The 9,027-nt window shown below is 53.3% G+C and overlaps 1 non-coding gene across 1 annotated transcript; it reads right to left on the bottom strand.

The window, feature by feature from the left end:
- Positions 1 to 5,562: 5,562 nt before the first annotated feature.
- TRNAK-UUU (transfer RNA lysine (anticodon UUU)) lies at positions 5,563 to 5,635 on the bottom strand. Its single transcript has one exon. It is a non-coding gene; the product is annotated as a tRNA-Lys (tRNA).
- Positions 5,636 to 9,027: the final 3,392 nt, after the last annotated feature.

Genomic DNA, 9,027 nt, shown 5'->3' with positions numbered 1-9,027 from the left:
GAGCCCTGGGCAGGGCCGGGGCCGGGGCCTCCGCGAAGGACAAAGCGGCATCACGGCAGGGGGGACGTTAGAGAGCGCTGTGCTCCGCGGCATGCCGGGAGATGTAGTCCGCTCGGTCTGGCTGCCGGACGGCCATGTTGGCCGCGGGGCATGCCGGGAGGCGCAGGCGCCTCGTTTTGGCTTCCGGGCGGCCATGTTGTGCCCCGCGGCACGCCGGGAGTTGTAGTTCCGGGCACGGGTGCCCCTCAGCCCCGCTGCGGCGGCCCAGCGTGCGTGTGTGTCCCGCGGCGGACAGGGGCTGCTCGCACGCGGGAGAGCCCGCAGCGTGCCGGGGACGGCGGGCTTTCCCGTCTCTTGGGGGACCAGGCAGGGCTGTCCCTAGGCCCGTCCCCCTTGGCGGGGGGCGGGGGGTGCGAGGGGCTGTGGGGACTCTCGGTAGCTGTGGGGACTGGCAGTGGGGCCAGGGCGGCAGTGGCTGTGAGGAGCGGCAGTGCCGGGACGGGCTGGTGCGGAGATGTCCCGGTATGATTGTCACCGAGATCGGGAGTAAAGCTCCTCAACACCAATGCAGTATTAAGAAGCAGGCATTCTCTTTATTACGGCGCCGGATGCACGGGGGATCGCTCCGCCCAACGTGCATGCCGTATGGTGCATTAGCCAAAGCTTGTATTGTTCTCTTACATACATATGCATTAAATTTCCCGGAATGATTATACATATTCATTCTATTTCCTGGAACTAATTATCGTATTTACATAGTCATTACGCATGCGGTCTGAGTCTCCGGGGGACTTCTATGGGGGTCTCTGCGGGTCCCTGGTGGTTGCTGAAGAGGTGCCTCTTAGTGTCTTTCCATGAACTCTGAGCTCCTTTTCCCTATATGGTCTCGGCTTGGCTCATCTCTTTGTTTGAGAAAGCTGTCTCGTTCCTTATGCTGCTTTCTGCTGGTTTATCTGCACTCCTTCAGGATGTACCAGTCACAGTCCTTGGGTGCATCCTTGTCTGAGGCCCCTGGTAACAGTTCCCCCATCCCCCCCCCCCCCCCTTTTGAGACTCCTTCTTGTCTGAGGCCTTTGGTAACATGATCACTGGCAGCGCTAGGGAAAAGCCCCGGTGAAATGAGAGGGAAAGGTGGCTGTCCAGGGCCGAGACCCTGGGACAGCCCTGCACACCCCACAGCAGCCCCAGAGACACCTTGTAACCTCCCGCCTGATGAGGTCACCGCATTTAGGAACCTTTGAGAGTGTGCAGAGAGCCTGCAGGAGCCCCAGGCACAAGCACAGAGGGTCCCCAGTCTCCTCTAAGCACCTGCCAAAACTGCCTTTCTTTTGATCTTCATTTCTGTGAGGGGTTTTTGCTGCTTCTGTGTCCCTCTGCGTGACTGTGTTCAGAGAGGCCCTTCTCACCCCTCTCTGGTCTGCCTCAGCTGACAGCCAGGTCAAAACTGGGGAGTGCATCTGAGAACAAGGACAGGGTGTCTGGGCTGCCTGGTGTACTGCACACGGGAGGGGACTCAGTGATAGCATGTGAGAGAACCTGTGGGTCAGAAACAGCTACCTTAAGGGGCTGAGATGGGGTGGTGACTCTGAGAGGAGTGGAAGTAGCAGGGTAAGATGGTGATGAGGCAGGTGTGTTATCAAATAAAGTCTCTCTCCCCTCCCCCCCCCCCTTTTTTCCCCCCAGTCTCCTTTAGGCTTGCCCAGCGGAGGAGCAATTCCTTCTTATGCAAAGACTGGATTTTGGCAGTGGGTTGGTCCTGCTTCCAGATCCGTCTGCATCCAGGGTCTTTGCCGGTGCTGCACGCATCTTGTTGTTCTCGGAACTGCTGGGGCTGGCTGTGTTGGGATGCCTGGGGTGTATGGCCGTGCGGCCTGATCCTTGCCTGCCTAAACCTCGATTGCCACGAGACCAATCCCATAGCACATTTGCAGACCCTCTGCAGTTCTCTGGGGTTGCTGGGGAACTCTAGCGTTGGGAGTTGGCAGCTGGGCCAGGTCAGGGACAGAGGTGTTTGAGTCCGGCTGTTGGCAGGCATCTGGGTAGTCTCTAGGTGTTGCATCTTTTCATTTGCTTCATGTGCCACCGGGCTGGAAACCACTGCTCTCGGTATGTGCCAGCCCTCTCCCAAGGTCAGATATGCCCCGCAGGAAATCTGCCCACATCTCCTCCCAACTCACGTCCTTTAGGATTAGCAGAAGTTCTCTTTGTTAGCAGTTTAAGCTCAGTTTTCTGCTGAGCGGTGATCTTGGGCAGCTGAGGTGCTGGCACATGCTCCCCCTTGTTTAGGAGGGTGGAAGGCTGGCCATGTCCCCAGGACAGGGAAATGGTGGCCTGTCTCAGCTAGGCTGACCAGAAGCCGCACAAGTCTGTTAGAACCTTTCAGGTGTATCTGATGCTAATGCTTGTGCATTTTTTACATTATGTAAGTAGTGATGGGCCTTTAGCTGGGTATTCCATGAACATCAGAAGCACATGAGGAGAACTGATTGCTTCCTGACATACGAGTAACAATATTTCTTTCCCTCATATCCCTAGAACAATGTGCTGGACTTGGTGTTTGCTGTTTGTGAGTCTGTGACTGGGCGCATGATGAGCATGTTAAGGAACTGAGTCCTTATTCCTTCTGAAGTTTTGGGGAAGCCAAACAAGATCAGCAGAACTAAGGAGCAGAAATGTAGTACAATTCTCTAGTGCCATATAATGGTCAGGTGCATGCAAGTATGACGCTTCTGAGCAAATTAGTGGGTAAACATTGGAGTGACTTGCTTAGGGAGGATTTCTGTGCAAGAAGGGCATGTTGCAGCTTGTAACTGACCGTCACCTGGTGGTATCTTTACTAGTCACATCTCTAGCTGTTCCATGAGCAACACGTTAACCCACAAGCCAGCAGAGCAGGTGCACTTGCACTTCAGAGGTGCTGCTGTTTGGGATCTACAGCGAAAGCACTTCAGGAACTGAACTGATTTTCCTGACCACTTGGGACGGTTTGAAAGTGCAACTGTCTGGCAAAACTTGGTCTTCATTTCCGCAGCCGGCTGCTTAGCAAAACAAAGTGGATTCTTAAAATTTGATCAACACAAAATGCCGGTGTTTAACACAGGCGATTGCAAGTGACCTCTGGGTGGTCTGACAGCTGATCGGCTGGCTTACGAATCCTGGGTATAGTCCGTAATCGTAGATCTGTGTCCAGGCAGTAGTTGGTAAGGAGGATGGCAGATAGGGGCAGTCACGGGAGGGAAGACTGTGTCTGTATTTCTTGGTGCTGATTTGAGTAATTTTCGCTCTATGGTAACTAGCCCTGCATAGAAAAAGCAAGTCTGTTGAAGCAAAACAGGAAATGAAGTGAAGGTCAGTCCCAGGAAAGATGCCATTGCAAGAATATGTGCCCAGCTAAAGTTCACAGAATCACAGAATGGTTGAGGTTGGAAGGGACGTCTGGAGATCATCTAGTCCAACCCCCCTGCTCAAGCAGAGCCACCTCGAGCACGTTGCACAGGACCCTATGTGGACAGCTTTTGAATATCTCCAAGGCTGGAGACTCCACAACCTCTCTGGGCAACCTGTTCCAGTGCTCTGCTACCCTCACAGTAAAGAAGTTTGTCCCTAGGTTCAGACGGAACTTCCTGTGTTTCAGTTTGTGCCCGTTGCCTCTTGTCCTCTCACTGGGCAGCGCTGAAAAGTGGCTGGCCCCACCCTCTTTACACCCTCCCTTCAGATATTGATATGCGCTGGTAAGATGCCCCCTCAGTCTTCTCTTCTCCAGGCTGGGCAGTCCCAGCTCTCACAGCCTTTCCTTGTATGAGAGATGCTCTAGTCCCTTAATCATCTTAGTAGCCCTTCGCTCCACTCGCTCCACTCGCTCCACCTCTCTCTTGTACTGGTGAGCCCAGAGCTGGACACAGTACTCCGGGTGTGGCCTCACCAGGGCTGAGCAGAGGGGAAGGATCACCTCCCTCGACCTGCTGGCAATGCTCTTCCTCATGCCGCCCTGGATACCATTGGCCTTCTTGGCCACAGGGGCACATTGCTGGCTCATGGTCAGCTTGTTGTCCACCAGCACTCCCAGGTCCTTCTCGGCAGGGCTGCTTTCCAGCAGGTGAGCCCCCAGCCTGTACTGGTGCATGGGGTTGCAACTGACCCCGAGGTGCGGGACTCTGCACTTCCCTTTTTGAACTTCATGAGGTTCCTCTTGGCCCAGCTCTCCAGCCTGTCGAGGGCCCTCTGAATGGCAGCACAGCCCTCTGGTGTGTCAGCCACTTCTCCCAGTTTTCTATCATCAGCACACCTGCTGAGGGTGCACTCTGTCCCTTCATCCAGGTCACTGATGGATAAGTTGAACAGGATTGGACCCAGGGTTGACCCCTGGGGGACACCGCTAGCTACAGGCCTCCAACCAGGCTCTGCGCCGCTGATCACAGCCTTCTGAGCTCTGCCATTCAGCCAGTTCTCAATCCACCTCACTGTCTGCTCGTCCAGCCCATACTTCTTCAACCTGCCTATGAGGATGTTATGGGAGACAGCGTCAAAAGCCTTAGTGAAGTCAAAGTAGACAACGTCCAACATCCAACCAAGTTGCCCTTGGCAGTATCATTGGCGCCCACGTGGAAGAGCAGCAGGGGGTGATAGTCAGAGGAGCAGACAAGCTTTGGCAGTCCCTCCACAACATCCCGGATTCGAGCCCCCATCAAGCAGCAAACCTTCACTGCCCTTCTTGGGCTGCCAGCCTCCAGGGAAATGGGAACACCCCCAGTCCCCACCTTTGTCTCAGCCTGGAGGGAAAGGCTGTGCCCCTTCCATGGTGTGGTGTCCACGGAGCTACATGAACAGAGGTGGTAGAGCAGGAGGCCAGTTTGGGGGGCTGTGTACCAGGGCAGCATGCTGCCTGGCTCTGGCTCTGGCTCTTGCTTCATGGGCATCCCCACCAACACCATCTGTATGCCCTGTAGTGAATGGCGGGCCTGGGATGCAACCCCCCAGGGAGGGCGCTCACCTTCCCTGCACATGGGGAGGGAAGCCACACGTCAGCAGTTTGTGACTTCCTGATTTTCTTAGGCTCTTGTCCTGCAAGATCTATTTTTGCTGCTCCTTTCTCATCTTCTCAAGGCCTTCCTGTGGTAAATCTAATCCAATCCTTTCCTGAGGGAACTTTTCCTCTTAGAAACTGGTGAGGCACTTCTCCCGGTTTGCAATAGTGCAAGTGACTGCTCTGTCGCAACGGCTGGACACCAAAGACGAGAAGACCCTTGTGCTCGGAGCTGTGCAAAAGAGTAACTCTCTCAGGCTCCGCCTAGGAGAGTTCGCCAGCTGGAGTCTAGGTAGTGAGCGGCAGGCTGCGTAGGAGAGACAGTGTGCAATCTAGGAAGAAAGGCAGATGTGTGTCTGAGCTATTTGTGCTGGTTTCATCCTTGAGGAAGGATAGAGAGAGATTGCCTCTTTTGTGGGAGACAGGAGTTGGATGCAAAGAGTTTATTTATGGCTCTGAGGATCGCACTGCCCTTCCGCAGTTGTGGCAGTGCCACCTGTTGTGCAAAGGGGAAAGCAGTGAGTAAAGAGGAAGGCTGTCGCCTGAACAGGGGCTTGAACCCTGGACCCTCAGATTAAAAGTCTGATGCTCTCCCAACTGAGCTATCCAGGCTTCCTGGGAAAAAAAAGAAGCCCAGCTCCGGAGCCCAGCAGGCCAGGGGCTTTCTAAGAAGGTCTACAGAGAGAGAGAGAGAGAGAGAAAAGGAAACCCTAGATCAGTAATTAATACCTTGCAGGAGTGGTGGGCTGTTAACAAACCATTAGCCCCGATGCCAGCACTTGGAAGGCTCTCTTGCCACTTTCCTTTGCTCCCATGCAAGGTCCTGGCAGAGCAGGTGCCTCCTGAGCACCTCCTGGTGGCTGGAGTGGTGGTGCTGCAGCCCCACAGCACCGTCTGTCCCTACTGTAGCGCCTTTTCAGTGGGGCAGGCAGCAGGAGCAGTCCCTCCTCCATACACAGCTCACTCAGGAGAGGTATATCGCAGGCCTTTCCAGAGGCCTGAGCATCTCCACCCAGGGCAGCAGCATGGCAGAGGCTCAGGCACCTCTGTATAAACTCTCTGCTCCTGCTCGGACCCTGTACGGAGCAGCTCGCCAAAGTGCAAGCTTCATGCCCAGTCCTGGGGAGCTTTGGCTCTCTGCCCTGGGGCAGGGACCCCGGGCCCAGAGCCTCCTGCTCTGGAGAGGGGAGGGTGGGTAGATGGGCTGGTCCAGGCAGGGGCAAGGCAGGCTTTGGCAGGACACAGCTCCCTCTGGAACAGCACCTCTCTGTTTTGGAGAGGATTGCTCAGAATGTTTTGAATTCACATCGCTAGGGAGCTGGCAGGATGCTACCCGGAAGGCAAAATACAAACAGCCCATTGAAGGGGGGGGTGTAGCAGCACGCAGCCTTTATGGGCATTCATCTGAGAGGCTTGCTCTGCTCCCAGACTCCTGGTCCCTTTTAGTACAGCCGGCTCAATCACCTTTAGGTTTGCATGGATACTTGCTGACAATCTGATGGCACTCTAAGTAGGAGTGCTTGTAGAAGTATGTTGAAATCCTCCTGTGGAAGAATCGGGATTTATTGGAATGCGGCCTTTTAGGAGTCTCTTCTTGGTAGGAGGAAGTGAAAAAGTGCCTCAGCAAAGGAAAGGCTGCAATCAGAGTATCACAATCCCAGTGAGTGAGTCGGCAACCGGAGGAACTTCTCCCAGCCAGAGCCACTGTCTCAAAAGGTAACAAAGGCAATCCCAGATTTCTATGGAAAACCCGCCTGTGTTTGTTCTTGTGCTCTGAGCATCACAAGGACCTCAAGGAAGAAACCAGCAGAAGCAGCTCAGACACACATCTGCCTTTCTTCCTAGATTGCACACTGTCTCTCCTACACAGCCTGCCGCTCACTGCCTAGACTTCAACTGGCGAACTCGCCTAGGCGGAGCCTGAGAGAGTTACTCTTTTGCACAGCTCCGAGCACAAGGGTCTTCTCGTCTTTGGTGTCCTTCAGGGCTGCAGCCATTGCGACAGAGCAGTCACTTGCACTATTGCAAACCGGGAGAAGTGCCTCACCAGTTTCTAAGAGGAAATGTTGCCTCAGGAGAGGATTGGATTAGATTCACCCCCAGGAGCAGATTTCCTCCAGGAAAGGAAAGCTCTCCCCTCAGTAGAGGAGGATCAGCTTGGGGAACGTTAACAAAACCAGTTGGGTACACAGCAGTCCATGGGTGCTGATGGGATGCTTGCAGGGTTTTCTCTTTTTCTCTACTGACTCCACTACTGTCTGTGCCCTCAGAGGCAACTCCCTCATTCTTGACAGCCTCTTCCTCACAGGGTCCTCTCACCCTTGACGTTGAAGGAATTGACTTTGTTCAGCATAGGAAAGACAAGGCTGGAGGGGACTTAATCACTACCTAAAAGGTAGTTAGAAGATGGAGCTACTCTCTTCACAGGGGTGCATAGTGACAGGTCAAGATGATAGAAACAAATGCTCCTCACTAGTAGAAGACAGAAAAGAAGGGGCAACAGTGAAATATTGCCACTTGGTAGGTTCAGACTGGACAGAAGGAAAAATTTCTACCCCAGGAGGGTGGTGCACCCTGGAACAGGTCACCAGAGAGGTGGGGGAATCTCCCTCTTGCAGGTCTTCAGGATTGGGCTAAGTACAGCCATTGCTGCCCTGATCTAGTGGTGGCAATATTCCTACTTTGATCTGGAGATCATACTAGGGACCCTCAGGGTTCCCTTCAACCAGTGAGATCCTCTAAGTCTCTCATTCTTTGCCTTGTTTCTTGTGTAGCAGAGACAGAGTCCACAGCATTACTGTGAACAGCACTGTTACCATGATATCAGCCCAGAAACACTGGCCTTAGGGGACTGAAGAGGTTTTGGAGTAGGTTCTTATTAGAGAAGCCTTGTTGGTCTATAACTTCATGGCAGAACACAGGCATGGATTGCCTGGGGGCTGGGATGAAGGGAGACATTACCCAGGCAGAGACTGAGCAGGTGGTTTCTGATGTGCAGAATGGCCACACAGAAGGATTTCCCAAAGGCCAAAGCACAAGAGGAATGGGTGTGAAAGGCAGGAATCCCTGAGCCCAATGCCATAATTCACCTGCAGCCTCAGGTACATGCCCTGCGGGTTTCTCCCATATGATGATCCAGGGTGTGCAAGTACAAATGAGTGGCAACCTTGATGGTGCTCTCCCGAAAGCAGAACATGCATATTTCTCCCAGTAGTAGGGACACACCTGCCGTGCTGCCTCTCTATTGCACTTACTGATTCAAGTCTTCAACCACATCTTTGTCATGGTTTTAACCTTACACAATATTGCTTTCTGGTCCTCCTGTTTCCAGCCACAAATATGTTGTTAACAACCTCCTGGATCCTGCAACTGGCTTCTCCTTCCTTCTTCCTGAGAAACTTTCAGCCCTCTCACAACACAGATGACCAAGCAGTGTAATTTCTTGTGGACACATCTTGTGGCTTCCTGGATTTTCCGGAGAGGAATGAGGAAGCTATTGACTGAGTAAAGAGTTGCCAAAATGGGGACAGGAAATGCAAGATGGTTAAAGAAAGAGGGAGTATAACAAATGGGCTTAAGAACAGGAAGTAGAGCACATGAGAAGTGTGGATGGAAGAGGAAGGAGCAGTGGACTTAAGAGGAGAAGGTGAAGGCTGGCAGTCACCAGCAAAGAATACGTGAATGGCACCTCTGCTGTTATAGGCTATGGGAGACACTTCAGGGTATGTCAGGAACACTGAATGTTTAAGAGCCTTGTATTAGTGCATGAGACTAGGTGTGGATTTCAGGTTCTCTTTGCAAGAGCTCTGGGAACTGAGGTGAGTAGTATACGTGCCAAACATCAGAGCTCAGGGACAGCTGCTAACTTGTTTGTTTTTCTCCCTGCCTCCCCAGACCACGCATTTCTCAAGAGAAGGGAGGAACAGTAGAGCAGCTTCTGGGATGGGAGTGGTACTCTGAGACTGCCCTGTGCCTGCACAGTGACCACTTAGACTTGTGAGAAA

This window comes from Apteryx mantelli, chromosome 7 (genome assembly GCF_036417845.1).
Source record: "Apteryx mantelli isolate bAptMan1 chromosome 7, bAptMan1.hap1, whole genome shotgun sequence".
NCBI lineage: Eukaryota > Metazoa > Chordata > Aves > Apterygiformes > Apterygidae > Apteryx > Apteryx mantelli.
The sequence above is the reverse complement of the archived record's forward strand: the minus strand, read 5'-3'. Positions and strand labels throughout refer to the sequence as shown.